This window comes from Panthera leo, chromosome C1 (genome assembly GCF_018350215.1).
Source record: "Panthera leo isolate Ple1 chromosome C1, P.leo_Ple1_pat1.1, whole genome shotgun sequence".
NCBI classification, from domain to species: Eukaryota; Metazoa; Chordata; class Mammalia; order Carnivora; family Felidae; genus Panthera; species Panthera leo.
The window spans coordinates 43,145,313-43,160,692 of NC_056686.1; the positions used below are offsets into that span (position 1 = coordinate 43,145,313).

Below are 15,380 nucleotides of genomic sequence, written 5' to 3' on the forward strand. Positions count from 1 at the left end.
TTTTACCAGTCCCTGAATTAGGAAGTTGGATATTTTCTACCCTGAAGAAGCTCTCATCTCTAAAAGCAAGACACCCTACCTAAGTTGCTGGGGTTGATGCTAAAGAAGTGATGTCTATAGAGCCAAATAAACTTTTTGTCTTCCTTAAGAATCACCTGGATAGAACCAAGAGGTTCCAAATGCTGAAATAATGAAATCCCAAGCCTTGGTTTCTCTCAGGGAGGAAAAAAAAAAAGGGCAGGGGGAGAGGAGCACACAGCGTCTTAACAATTTCCTCAATTTCTGGTTAATTATCTGTCAGCATGAAACTTATAAATAATGGCTCAATAATAATTAACTGTGATGAGAAGAACAGGTTCATGAGAATCCCCACATCATCGCTGACTTTGAGCCCATAAACCTTCTTTGGGCCTGCACCTTATACCCACCAGCTTCACTGGGTGGAGGAAAGGTATTGCAAAGGAACTTCTGACCAAAGATTATGCTTCTGAAGCTTCAAATTGAGAAAAGCCATTTTCTAAGTCAGAACTTGACTCAGGACAGATCATAGATTCATAAAATTTTCTAACAGGAATCCAGAAATCATCTGATGTAATTAATTCCTTACTTGAAAGATGGGGAAACTGAGGTTCCAAGAGGGGAGAGGTCTTGCTGAAGGCTTCTGGTTTTTGTTACTTAGGGAGATTAGAATAACTCAAAATATGCCTGCAACTGGTTCAGAGATCCTCGAGTTGCTATTCACCCTAATTTATAAGATTCTGATAAGTTTCACACAACTTTTATCAGAAATACACAGAAGTAAAATTATGTAATCTGAACTTTCTATACACACACTTCTCCAAAATAGGCTTACTGATTTTAAATGAGATGCTTCCTAAACAGGCATCATTTTATGACAACCGAGTCCCAAACAACTAGAAAGAAACTGAGGAGCACTGTTGAAAGTTCCACCAAGTTCTCTGGAGAATTCCCACCAAGGTGTGCGGTATCCAGGCCAGGCAGCCCGAATTTCTCCACACCTCCGGCCAGACACGTTGGCGAGGGCAGACTTACCCTTCCCGGCGGTGGCCTTTGACGGACCGTAGTCTCTGGGGCTCCGTGGTCGGAGGAGGTCGTGGGCGCACGGAGGCGGCACGGGCGGCCGGGGCAACAGGTCACGCGAGTCCCCATCCACGCAGCCGCCGCCGCTCACGGTGACCCTAAAGGCCATGTGCGTGCCGCCGAGGCCAGTGGGCCCGCGGCCTGAACCCGGGGCGCCGAGGGCCTCCTTTGGCCTCTTGTCTGAGTGCGCCTCTGTCACCTCGCAGTGCATGGCGCCAGGGCAGGGCGCGCCGCTGGGGGTCGCGCCGGGCTCCTGGGGAGGGGAGAAAGCATCAGCGCATTAGTAGGAACGGACGGAACAGCCCCTACGGTGTCCCGGGGGAGGTTTGGGCAGGTCACCACTCCTCGGTTTATTTCTTGTCTCTAAAATGAGTTAGCTCCACCACACTTACCTTAACCTGACGCACCCACCTGATCCCGCAAAAGCCCCTTCCAGGCACAAGAGTGGCTCATACTTTCTTCTCTGGTGCGTCCAGGGCCCCCGCCACCCGCTGCCACAGCGCTTTCCGAGGGGCCCGTGTATCCTCCCACTCAAATCCACCTCCACCAGTACCAGCCCGCTTTAAAAGGGAAACTGAGGCCTGGAGAAGGGAGAGTGGCTGTGCGGTGACACCCAGTGAGGCAGGAGCGGGAGGCAACTAGTATTCCCTGGGCAGGGCTCCGGCGAAGCCACGGAGGCTACTCCAGGTGGGTCAGAGGCTGCGCGCCTCCTGAGCGCTCCGGGGACCCGGCTGCACGTAGGGACCACAGACTGTGCACCCACCAGCCTGGGGCGCAAACCCTCTGAGACTTACCAAGACCCCCCCCCCCCCCAAGCCAGGAGAATGCGAGTCCGACGATGGGCGCTCACTCCCGCGACACAAACCCATCACGAGCACACAGAGACACGCACACTCCCACGCGCAGCAGAGAAAATGAACCCATCGCACGCGCAAACCCGCACAAAGTCTGTAACGCCCATGGACGCTGGCTCCAACGCATACCATACACCCTCGCAAATGCACGCCGGGGACACAGTGTGCCACACGTCCTGCTCTCACTCACCCGCTCACTCAGCAACACTAGCAGCGTCACTGGCTCACACTCCACAAACACGCGGGCTGCGTCCTCCTCCACAGAGTCTCAGCCCCTCCATCATCCCTCCTGGAGCAAGGGCCCGGGGCCCCCAAACTCTCCTTTCCTCTCTGCACTCCCCGCGCCATTCCAAAGCTCCCGGGATTCGAGCGTCGCTGGGATCCCAGCCTCGGATCTCAGGCCCTGGCGCCCGCCCCCTCCCCGGGTCACGGGCCGCGCCCCCTCTCACCTCGCCGCTGCGGCTGCAGCTCGCGGCGCGCACCGCTCCGCGCGCCTCCACTGGCGCCGCAGCCCCCGCAGCCGCCGCCGCTGCCGCCGCGTCCTGCGGGGCGGCATCCCGGGAGGGGGCGGGGCTCCGACCTGCCAGACAGCCGCTCCAGCCACTGGCTAGCTGCGGCTGCCTCGCGGAGACCAATCGCGGCGCGAGGGCGGGGCCTCCTTGCCTGGGGGGCCTGGGCAGGGCCCGGCGCGGGGCTGGGCGGAGGGTTTGACAGGCGGCGGCTGCCGGAGCCCTGCGCTGTCCGCTGCCCTCCGGCCGCCTCGCCGGGCAGGGCGGCGCCGCAGGCGGGAGAGGCTGGGCTCTGTCGTCCGAGCTGGACTGGCCGGGCGGCGGAGTGCACTGGGCGTCAGGAGAGCCAGGCTGTGTCCCCGCCTGTCCCAGCGACTGAGGCAGGACCCTTCCCTCCTCCGAGGTCAGTTTTCTCCTTACCAAATGGGACCGGCGAAACCTACACGCGGAGGTAACAGATGTGAAAAGTGCTTTAAAAGTTTTCTTGCAGGATCCAAGCGGCTCACTTGCACGCATTTCATAAGCCAGTCAGCGGCAACGTTGGGACGCAAACTCAGGGATCTCAGACCACTTTTCTTAACGTTTTCGTTTCTGTGATGTTTTTCACCCTAGAGTCCAGGCTAGAGGGTCTCAAACTCCAAATTTAAAAGACAAACAAAAACAGGGGCGCCTGGCTGGCACGGTCAGTACAGCATGTGACTCTTGACCTCAGGATGGTGAGTTCCAGCCCCACTTTGGGCGTAGAGCTTACTTAAAAAAATTGGAAAGGTAAAGATGTTTGTTTAAAAAAAAAAAAAAAAAAAAAAAAGACAAACAGAAACAGATGCCCAGGTCAATATTTTCTTTTTCAAAACACAATGTTTATTTATTTGTTTTGAGAGAGAGAGAGCAGGAACAGGGAGAATCCCAAGCAGGCTCTGTGCAGTCAGCACAGACCTGGAGGCAGGACTCAGTCCCACTAACCTCCAGATCATGACCTAAGCCAAAATCAAGAGTGGGTGGCTCAACCGACTAAGCCACTCAGGTGCCCCGATATTTTCTAATTAAATCTGTAAATCTGTCTGGGGACAGAGCCCCAGCGCCCAGATTTTTTAGCAAGCTCCCAGATCTTCACAGACTTGTAAAGGCTTAGACGCATTCCTCTAAGTCCCTTCCGGGCCTGGAACCCGGTTCGCCTGCATTCCGGGCTCCTCACAGACAGTAGTGTCTCAGGGATCCCTGTCCAATGTATAGAAAGAACACCGCATAAACAGGACTTCAGGGTGACCGGTAGCAGTGGCTCAGTTCCCTTCTCCGAATTTCAGTTTCCTCCTGTACAAAACCGGGCTGTTAAGCTGGACTGGACTATTTGCCAGGGCTACTGGAAGGGCCCAGTGGGGCCCCTGAGGTGGTCTCTGCATTTCATCTCAGTTCACCCCCTCTGCACTGTTTGCTAGGGACCTGGGCAGGCTCCAAGGGACCTGTCTGGCTTCACACTCTCTGAAGGGAGCGGTCTGACCTCTTTGGCCCCGCTCTCAAGTTGAAAAATGTATATGGAACCCCTCCCTATGACACAAGTCAGGTCTCACAATAGACGATTCTGCACAGAGTAAGAGACCTCAAGCAGCATCCCTGGAATCTTGGGAAACCAGGATTTTAGAATCCTAGAATTCCAAAATCTGATTTCCTGTAATTGACTAAATATAGCATCTTACAATTAGAGAGCAATAGCGCTAAGAAGGACCTTGGAGATTTAGTTAGACTACCCCCACATTCAAAGGAGAGAGGATGTGACTGGGTGTGGCACCAGCATCCAGGCTTCCTCACTTCGATGCCAGCCAGTTGCCTCTATTAGGTATAGGATGTCAACCAACCTGTCTGTGACACATAGGTCAAGGGCCAAGGGTTGTATAGGGCATCTCAAGGTGTTGCCTCTGTCCAGGGATTTGGAGTCAGGGATTGTTGCTACTTTTTTGGTAGGAGGGGAAGGGGTAGAAAGGAGCAAGAGTAGCTCAGTAAGCCCTCCCGACACACCACTACATGCTACTCCACACACCCTGCTTCGGAAGTGCCGCCAATAGGCCACGTGGCTTTTGCAAATCACAGTCTCACTCTGGACCTCAAAATCAAGACAGGTGGAAGAAGATGGCTGGCCTTTCCAGTTCTGCCCTTCAGCCGAGTCCTCTGCCTTCCCTCCTCACCACACACACACACACACACACACACACACACACACACACACTCACATACAGCATTGCACACTTAGGACGATGAAAACATTTGCTGAATAAGTCACTGAATCAACTAGAACTTCAGGCAAAGGCTCTTCCAATTTCCAAGGTGCACCAACAGCTCATTCACTTACTCTTTATTGGGAACCTACCCTGAGCCAGCCCCCACACCTGAAGTAGAGAAATGGAGATCCTGCCCTTCCTCCAGTGAGCTCACAGCTCCACCCCACCAGGACAGATGGGTTTGTAAAGCCTGACAAAGCAATGAGAAGGTTAATCTGCTCAATAAAATAGGCCTCTTAAACACTTGTATACCGCAGGAGTCCTTTGGGGATATACAGAATCCAGTGGGTGCATGCGGGTTTTTTCCTAGAAGGAAATACAAGGCCGTGTTAACAGTGGTTAAGGGAATGGAGGACGGGGCGGGGGGGGGGGGGGGCAGGGAATCCTGTACTTTTCATTTTTTGCTCTTCTGAACTGTTAGTATTTTCTAACAGTATATATTATCCTCCCTCTCTTTCAGTAGGGGTTATTTGAGTATTAAGAGTATGAGCTATATTTCTTTTCTTTATAGTTTTGGTACGAAAATAAAACTCATTCATATTTTAATTGTCAAGAACAAAACCAAGCAAAATGAATAAAACCCACTTCTCCTTTTAGCAGGCCAGACAATAATGTGTGTTTTTTATACTCACCAGTGTTCCAGCTCAAACCCACTTTTGCCCTTCTAGTCCCACATACAGCCTGTCTACTAGATATCTCCATCAGGATCCATCTGCAAAAGCAAACATCATGTTTTCTTCTCTGACTTAAGTCTTCATTCCTGTAACTACCTAGATGAATGTCCCCATGGTCAAGTCTCCCATGTTAGAAGTCTGAGACCCAGCCTAGGTCCCTCTTCTCCCACACTCCCATATTTGATTTGCCATTAATCCACTTAACAATCCCACCCTCCCTGCCCCCCGCCCACACACACCAACATTTCTTCCCAACTCTTCTTCCTGCCTCAGCCTCATCTTCTTCCCTAGCATCCATTTTCCCTACAGGTCCCTCTGTCCATCTCTGAGGCACAGATTTGATCACATCATTTCCCTATTTAGGGCAATGATTATTAATAGATCCCGGGGCACCTGGGTGGCTCAGTGGGTTAAGCAACTGACTTTGGCTCAGGTCATGATCTCGCAGTTTGTGAGTTCAAGCCCCGTGTCGGGCTCTATGCTGACAGCTCAGAGCCTGGAGCCTACTTCAGATTCTGTGTCTCTCCCTCTTTCTACCCCTGCCCTGCTCACACTCTGTGTCTCTCTGTCTCTCAATAATAAACATTAAAAAAAAATTTTTTTTAAACAAAAAAACAAACAAACAAACAAAAAATAGATCCCAACAGCCATCTAAATAAAGTCAAACCATTTTCTCATTGTACCATTTGGCCCTATCCTATGTTCCAGGAACCCTAGAATATTTTTCATCACCTAGAACCCAGAACATATACTCATGTCTTCATGGTTTTGTATATGATGCTTACTATGCTAACATTTTTCCCTCCTGTCCTTCTTCATACTCCTTCCTGTGAATTGTTTGATACACAGCTCAAGTGTCACTTTTACCAGAAGCCTTGTTGGAATCCTCTGGCTACAGTTATTTTCTTCCCATACACTCTTACAGAAATCTCTACTTCATTCCATCTCAGAACTTATACTGTTTTAAAACTACCTATTTAACAGTCTCTCTCTTCATCTAGAGTGAGACCTCTCTGAGAGCAGGGGCAGCCTTTTGCCTTTGTAACTCCAGAACCTAGAACAGATTCTAGCACAAAGTCAGTACTAGATAAATGTTTATGGAATGCTGATTGAATTATTAAAGACTGACCACTACTCCATTTGCTTAACTGCATTTCTAGCTAAGTGCTTCTTCAACCTATCATGACTTCCCCACTCACCATCTTTGTACACGGTCTTAAGAATATACTCAGCAAATGGTTGAGGCAAAAATAGACATTTCTGTGTATCTGAGGGTCTCCTGTGTCCTGGAGATATGCAAAAGGAGAAGGAATAGCGGTGATGAATGCTACACTGCTTACCCTGCCTCTATTTCTTGCAGCAAGAGAAGAATTAACATTCACTGGGGAACCTACTATGTGCCAGATAGTATGGCTGACACTCTTCATATGTGATCTCATTTTATCCTGAAAACTCTGAGAGAGAGATTCTCTTTCCCATTTTGTAGGTAGTTCCAAATTAAGTGATTTACTAAAGTTCTCAGTCAAGAGTCCCAAGACGAATCATTTGAGAAAAACATAGTCTCTTCAACAAATGGTCCTGGGACAACTGGATATCCATATGCAAAAGAATGAGTTGAATCCCCATCTCATACAATCTACAAAAAGTAACTCAAATGTTCCTAAATGCAAGAGCTAAAAACCATAAAATGCTTAGAAGGAAATGTAGGGGTAATCTTTGTGACCTTGGATTTGGCAATAGATTCTTAGATGTGAAACCCAAAACAGAAGCAACAAAATTTAAAAAAGAAAAAAAGGACTTCAACACAATTAAAAGCTTTTGTGCATCAAAGGGACATTATGAATATAGTGAAAAGACAACGTACAGAATGGGAGAAAATATTTGCAAATCATACATTTGATAAGTGTTTGGTATCCCGAGTATATAAAGAACTCATATAACCCAACAGCAAAAAGACAATCCAGTTAAAACACGGGCAAAGGACTTGAACAGGCATTTCTCCAAAGAAGATGTACAAATGGTCAACAAGTACATGAAAAGATGCTCACCCTTATTAGTCATTAGGGAAATGCAAATCAAAATTACAATGAGGTATCACTTCACACCCACTAGGATGGCTATAATCAAAAAAAACAACAAGTGTCGGTGAGGATGTAGAGAAATTGGAACCTTCATATATTTCTGGTAGGAATGTAAAATGGTTCAGCCACTGTGGAAAATAGTTTGATGGTTCCTCAAAAATTTTAACATAGAATTACCATATGACCCAGCAATTCCACTCCTAACCATCTACCCAAAAGAACACTGCTGTGGAAACAATCCAAATGTTCACCAGGATGAATGAACAAACAAACTGTACACACACACACACACACACACACACACACACACACACAAATGGCATACTATTCAGCCTTAAAAAGGAATGAAGTACTGTTACATGTTACAACCTGGATGAACCTCAAGACACAAAAGGATTCCACTTATATCTTTTTTTTAACGTTTATTTATTTTTGACAGAGAGAAAGAGAGAGACTGGCCGTGAATGAGGGAGGGGCAGAGAGAGAGGGGGACAAAAGATCTGAGGTGGGCTCTGTGCTGACGGCAGACAGATCCAATGCCAGGCTCAAACTCACGAACTGTGAGATGGTGACCTGAGTCAAAGTCGGACACTCAACTGACTGAGCCACCCAGGTGCCCCATATGACATATTCTTTTTTTTTTTTTTAACATTTATTCATTTTTGAGAGACAGAATGTGAGTGGGGGAGAGGCAGAGAGAGAGGGAGACATAGAATCAGAAGCAGGCTCCAGGCTCTGAGCTGTCAGCCCATAGCCCAATGCGAGACTCGAACTCACGGACTGCAAGATCATGACCTGAGCCGAGGTCAGACACTTAACTGACTGAACCACCCAGGCGCCCCCTGTACGATATATTCTTAATAGGTAAATCCGTAGAAACAGAAAGCAGATTGGTGGTAGCCAGGGGCTAATGGGGATTATCTGCTTAATGGCTACAGGTTTTCTTTTAGGCTAAGGAAAAATTTTGGGAATTAGATAAAGATGATGGTTGCACAGCACTGTGAATGTATTAAATGCCACTGAATTACTCACTTTTAAGTAGTTAATTTTATGTTACATGAATTTTACTGCAATAAAAATTTTTGACTTAATTAAAATTAAAGATTGTGTGCCTGAGTACAAAGCTTGGGTTTCCTTCACTGCCCTTTGGGGCTTTCATTGAGGACAGTCCATAGAATGACTTCTTTAGTGGTTGTAGCTCTGGTGCTATTAAGCTGAGGGACCTGACCAAGTCACCATCCCCGGTTCCTTGACACTGCATCTGCCAAATAAAGATGACAGTCCCTGACTCACCAGGGCTTCTGTGGAGACTCAATGAGAAGGTGGAAAAAGATCAAATCACCAGAAAATGAAAAGTCATGATGATGATAAATGAAATACCCAACATACTTCTTTTACAACTTCTAGACTTCTTTTATTAACTTGAAGATGCTTTGTTATCATTTATTATTATTATTATTATTATTATTATTATTATTATTATTATTTTTAGAGAGAGAGCACGTACACATGGATGGGGGAAAGGGGCAGAGGGAAAGAGAGAGAAAGAATCCCAAGTAAGTTCCATGCTCAGTGTGGAGCCTGACGCGGAGCTTGATCTCACCACCTTGGGATGATGACCTGTGCCGAAATCAAGAGTTGGACGCTCAACTGACTGAGCCACCCAGGCATCCCAAAGATGCTCTTTTTTAGAACAAAGAAAAACTCCTGAAGAATCCTAATATGGAACACAGTCATAAAGGACCAATAAAGAGGTTCTAGATAAAATCTCAAATATGATTAGGGAGAATAAGAACCAACTGAAAGTAGGAATAGGAAGGAACTTTCTTAACTAGAAAAAGGGCATCTACAAAAACAAAACCTACCATCACACATTTACACTATACTTAGTGGTAAAAGATGAATGATTTCCCCCTAAGATTAAGAACAAATAAGGATATCTGCTTTCACTATTCCTATTCAGCAATCACACTGGAGGTCCTAAGCAAGTGCAGTAAGGCAAGGGGAAAAAAGTTGGAAAGTAAGAACTAATATTCTCTTTTGGCAGGCAACATTATCATCGATGTATAAAATCCCATGGAAACTATCCCAAAAACCCTCCTAGAGCTAATAAATGATGAGTTTATCAAGGTTGCAGGATACAAGGTTAATATAGAAAAATCTATCACGTTTATATATACTAGCAATAAACCACTAGAAATTTTTTTTTAATTTTGCCCATTCTCTTTTCCCCATCTTCCGATGTCACCATAACAGTGAGCATGAACATCCTGGCAGATGCTGTCAAGAGCATTAACGTGACAGGAGAGACAAACGCCAGGGCCTTATTAGGCCATGCTCCAAAGTCATCATCCGGTTTCTAACTGTGATGATGGAGCACGGTTACATTGGCAAATTGGAAATCACTGATGATCACAGAGCTGGGAAAATTGTTGTGAACCTCACAGGCAGGTTAAACAAGTGTGGAGTGATCAGCCCCAGGTTTGCTGTACAACTTAAAGATCTAGAAAAATGGCAGAATAATCTGTTCCCGTGTCACCAGCTTGGTTTCATTGTACTGACAACCTCAGCTGGCATCATGAACCATGAAGAAGCAAGATGAAAACACGCAGGAGGGGGAAAAAATCCTGGGATTTTTTTCCTAGGGATGGAATACATACATGCAAATAAAATGCCTCAATGGACAAAAAAAAAACCTCAGTTGGGTGAGCGTCCAGCTTCAGCTCAGGTCACGATCTCAGTTGGTGAGTTCAAGCCCTGTGTCGGGCTCTGTGCTGACAGCTCAGAGCCTGGAGCATACTTCAGATTCTGTGTGTGTGTGTGTGTGTGTGTGTGTGTGTGTGTGTGTGTGTGTCTGCCCCTTACAGGCTCATGCTCTGTCTCTCTCTCCTTCAAAAATAAGTAAACAGTAAAAAAAATTTTTTTTAAAAGATATAGTTAGATATAAATCTAACAAATAAGTGCAGAATAGATATGCTGAAAACTACAAAACTCTGATTAAAGCAAAGTAGATCTAAATAAACAAAAGAGGTATACTTTATTCATCATTTGAAAGATTAAATATTATTAAGATGTCCATTCTCCCCAGATTAATCTATAAATTCAGCACAACTTCAATCAAAATGCCAGCAGGAGTTTGTTGTTGTTGTTGTTGTTGTTGTTTTTAATAGAAAGCAACAAGCTGGTTTGAAAAACCTATTTGGAAAACCAAAGGAATTAGAATGGCCACAGTTATGAAAAAGAAAAAGATGGAGGACTCATACCTGATTTTAAAACTCACTATAAAGCTATAATAATCAAGACAGTGTGACAATAAATTATATTTTAAAAAATCAAGGCAGTGTGATACTGGCAAAAGGATATTCACATAGATTAATGGAACAGAATATTCCATATTCTATGGAACCCACATATGGCGAAGAGATTTTGTCAAAAGTACAAAACAATTCAGTGGAGAAAGGACAGTGTTTCAACAAATAGTGCTGGAGCACCTGAATATACATATACAAAAAACCAAACCTCAGCCTATATATCACACGCTATAAAAAATTAACTCAAAATGGATCAAAATGCAAAGCTGCGACTTCTGGAAGAAAATAGAGAAGAAAATACTTGTGACTTCAGATTAGGTGAAGAGTAATTAGATATGATGCAAAATTAAAATTTTTGCTCTTCAAAAGCCACTATTAAGAGAATGAAAGGACAAGCCACAAACAGGGAGAAAATATTTGCAAATCATATATCCAACTAATGACTTGCATTCAGAATTTCTGAAGAACTCTTACAACTTAATAAAAAGAAAACAACCAACATTTTTAAATGGGCAAAAGATCTGAACAGATACTTCACCAAAGAAAATATGCAAAATAAGTACATAAAAAGATGTTCATCATCATTAGTCATGAGGGAATGCAAATGATAAACACACTGCAATACCATTACACATCTATTAGAATGGTTATAATTTTAAATTTAAAAATAAAATTTTAAAAATTTCAAATGCTGGCAAGGATGTGAAGCAAGTGAAACTCACATAAATTGCTGGTAGAAATGCAAAAAGGCACAACCACTTTGGAAAAGTTTGATATTTTCTTACAAAGTTAAACATAATACTTGCCATACAACCCATACAAGCCAGCAACCTCCTTCCCAGTTTGAAATGAAAATCTAGGTTTACACAAAAACCTGTACACAAAGATTTTTTAGGAACATTGTTTGTAATCCTCAAAAATAGAAAACCAAATGTTCCTCAACTGCAGAGCAGATAAACCATGGTAAATGCACAGAATGAAATACTATTCAACAGTAACATAAAGATTATTGACATACATAACAACATGGATGAATCAGATGTTATCATGCTGAGTAAAAGAAGCCAGACTGAGGGTGCCTAGGGTGGCTCAGTAGGTTGAATCTGACTCTTGATTTTGGCTCAGGTCATGATCCAGACTCACGGTTCATGAGTTCCAGCCCTGCATCAGGCTCTGCACTGACAGTGAGGAGCCTGCTTGGGATTCTCTCTCTCTCCTCCCTCTCTCTGCCTCTCCCCGACTCATTCCCCGCCCCACACTCTCAAAATGAATAAATAAACCTTAAAAAAAAAAAAAAAAAAGCCAGACTCAAAAAACTACATACTGTATGATTCCATTGATGTAACATTCTGGAAAAGGCAAAATTATAAAGAACAGATCAACAATTTCCAGGAGTTAAGGGTTAGAAAAGATCTGACTACAAGAAATGAGGCAATTTGGGGGAAGAAGGGCCACGATAGAACTGTTCTGTATCTTGATTGTGGCAGTGTTTACACGACTCTATGCATTTATCAAAGCCCTTAGATCTGTACACAGTGAATTTTACTGTATGTAAATTAAAAACAGAGTCAAGTCGGTTATTCCTAAAAGTGGAGTCTCTTCTAAATGACGCCTTAGGCTCATCAAACTCTCTCTACAAATAGAAACTGATAAATGGCTTGAGAAGCCAAGTTTCTCCCCACCCCCTCCTTCTCCTTTCTCCTCTCCTCCTGTTTTCTCTTACATGAATGATGGCACCATCAAGCTGGGATCCTAGGGGTTATCCCAGGCTCCTTCTCTCCCTCCACCCACATCTAGACTCCAAGGTCTGTAATTCCTACCTCCCGTGTACTTCCTGTAAGTGCTCCTTCTCTCCATCTCCACACTGTGGCCTTCACCAGGCCTCATCATCTCTAGTCTGTATTACTGGACCAGCTTCCCATCTGGGTCTCCTGCCTGGCCCCTGCAATCCAACCTCCTCCCTGCAGCCAGAGTGGTCTTTCTAAATTACTAATCCCACCATGTTGCTCTCCTAGCTGAAAGCCTTCTGAGTGCCCCCAGCTCTTTGGGGGCAGGAATTGTTCTATGTGCCACTCTAGCCCTGGTACTGAGCACCTGGTATGTGCCTGGTGTCCATGCACACTCAGTGAATTATGGTTGAATAGATGCGTAAGTTAATAGAGTGAATTAAGGAGTTGCCAAAGGACGTGAAGACCCTCCAGAAACTCATTCTGAGAGATCAGAGGTAGTGTATGCACATTCCCATCCATCTTGATCCAACAATATTGACTGAGCACCTACCATGCCCAGGATCTGTTCTAAGGAGCCAGAGACTCATGGAGCTTCCAACTGGTAGTGGACAGAAAGTATTCAACTAATCATACAAATCCATGCACGTACGTGAATCATACAATTGAACAAAGATATAAGGTCCTGAAGGAGAAATGCCCCATGTGATGAGAGGCTGTGAAGTAGGCAGGGGTGTTGGGGGCTTGATGAAGTCTAAAGGGTCACAGAAGGCTTCCCTGAGGAGGTGATGATTCAGATGGAATCTTGGAGGAAACAAAGTCACTGGTCTCAGAGCTGAGGAAGAGCTTTCCAGCAGATGGCCGAGCATGTGCAAAAAGCCCTGAGATGAGAGGAATGAAGATCCCTTCCAGGCAGCAAAAGAAGGGCAGTGTGAATGGAAGCCAGTGAGTGAGGGGAGGGGAGGCCCCAGATGAGGCCAGGGAAGGGAAAGGGCTGGATCCAAAATTGATGAAGAATTTCAGGCTGGAGACTCACATAATCATATCTGCTCTGAAAATACCATTCTACCTGTTGTGTAGAAAGTGGATTGAGAAAGAGGCAAGTGCAGATGCTGTCAGAATCATCAGGCCAAGTCCCAAAGAGCAATGCTGGGGAGCCTGGACTCAGGTGGCCAGGGTTGGTGGGGATGGACAGAAGTGGCTAAATGCAGCTTTATTTAGGAAGTTAACCTGACAGGCCCGGGTGATGGGGGCGACAGAGATGGAAGGGAAGGGAGAGGTTAAGCATTTGGAAGTTGCAGTTTTCAACTTTGGAACTTCCCCTGGGTGGCCCAAGGCATCCCTCATCCTTAATGGTGGTTTCTGGAAGCCACGTTGCCGCAATTACCAGGCCACTAAGTTATACCCCTTCCTCACTCTCATTACTGGGCAAGTGCTCTCCCATAAAAACTTTAGTTGGCTTTCAGCACATCACTGTATTTGTCAGGAAACAGAACCAGACAATATAGTAGCCTCTTAAGTAGTCTCCCTGCTTTCATTCTTACCAGCCACCCCCTCTCCCCAGTCTACTTTCCACAGAACAGACAGATTGAATTTTGAAAAAACATAAGTGGGCCCAAGTTACTCCTTTGCTCAGAACTTTCCAATGGTTGCCTCTGACTCAGAGTAAAAGCAAAGTCCTTATTGTAGCCTACCAGTCCGGACATGGATTGGTCCTCTCCTACGTCGCTGACCTCACCTCTGCCACCCCCCACTGTGCCCAGCCACTCTGCCCTCTTTGCTATCCCTTGAACTTATCAAGCGCACTCTAGTATTGGGGTCCTGCTTTCTGGGACTTTTCTCCCACTTATCTGGCCAAACATCACTTTACCAGGAAGGCCTTCCTTGACCTCCCCACCTAAAATGGACGCACTCTGCTAGTTACTACCTACTTGCTTTATCTACTTGCTTTTCAGAATACTCACCATCACGTGACGGTTTATATTCATTGCCTATCTCCTCCAACTACAGCCTTAGTTTGCCTACTCTGAGCTACTTGCTATCCGTATGAAAACGTGTCAAATATTTGCTGACAAAGAAAATAAGCCAGTTCCATCTTATTATTTAAGAAGATCTAAAAGGGTAATATGGTCTTCTGTCCTAATAATAACAATAATTGCTATTATTATCATAGTTAATAGCAACCACAAAAACATTAAAATTTTTGAAATAAGAATGATGGACTTCAGTATACCAGGCCAATTTGTAAGGCTGACTCCAGAACCCAGTGTCCTTTTATAGCAGCCCAAAAGATACAAAGCTTTTCTTACTGTTCTCACATGACCTCTTCAGTGAGAACAAGGCGGGGCAAACTGACCACTCGTTATCTGGTGATGGACACAGCTGTCCTCTCATAACTGTCTAGCTTTGGGGAAAATCCTGGTGACTTATTCATGTTTTAAAACACGAATAAATAAAAGTCCACTAAAACAGATTTATCTTTTCATTCACAAACAGTACTTCTGTCCAAAGTTAGGAAGTTTTCCATTGGACTTGTACATTGAAATAAGAATTCTCATTACTAAACTTGATTCAACTAAATAAGTCTTAAGCTTGAGACATATTTGGAGACAATGTTCCATCTTCACGAGGAGAAGGAGCAAAGCCTGACAGAGCATCACAGTTCCGTTTCAAAGAAGACAAGGAGTAAAGTCTAGATTCTGCAAGAAAATCACAGGCTGAAATTTGCAAAGGAAAAATAGCAAGCTATTTCTAAGGTTTTGCTTCAAAAATACATACTCCTCTCACACATTCTTGGGGATTGTTTCTTCAAGATGATAAAATATTCCTTCCTGGGGCGGGGGGGAGTGG

The 15,380-nt window shown here is 45.0% G+C and overlaps 1 pseudogene; it reads left to right on the forward strand.

The window, feature by feature from the left end:
- Positions 1 to 9,753: 9,753 nt before the first annotated feature.
- On the forward strand, positions 9,754 to 12,833 carry LOC122225876 (annotated as a pseudogene).
- The last annotated feature ends 2,547 nt before the right edge of the window (positions 12,834 to 15,380 follow it).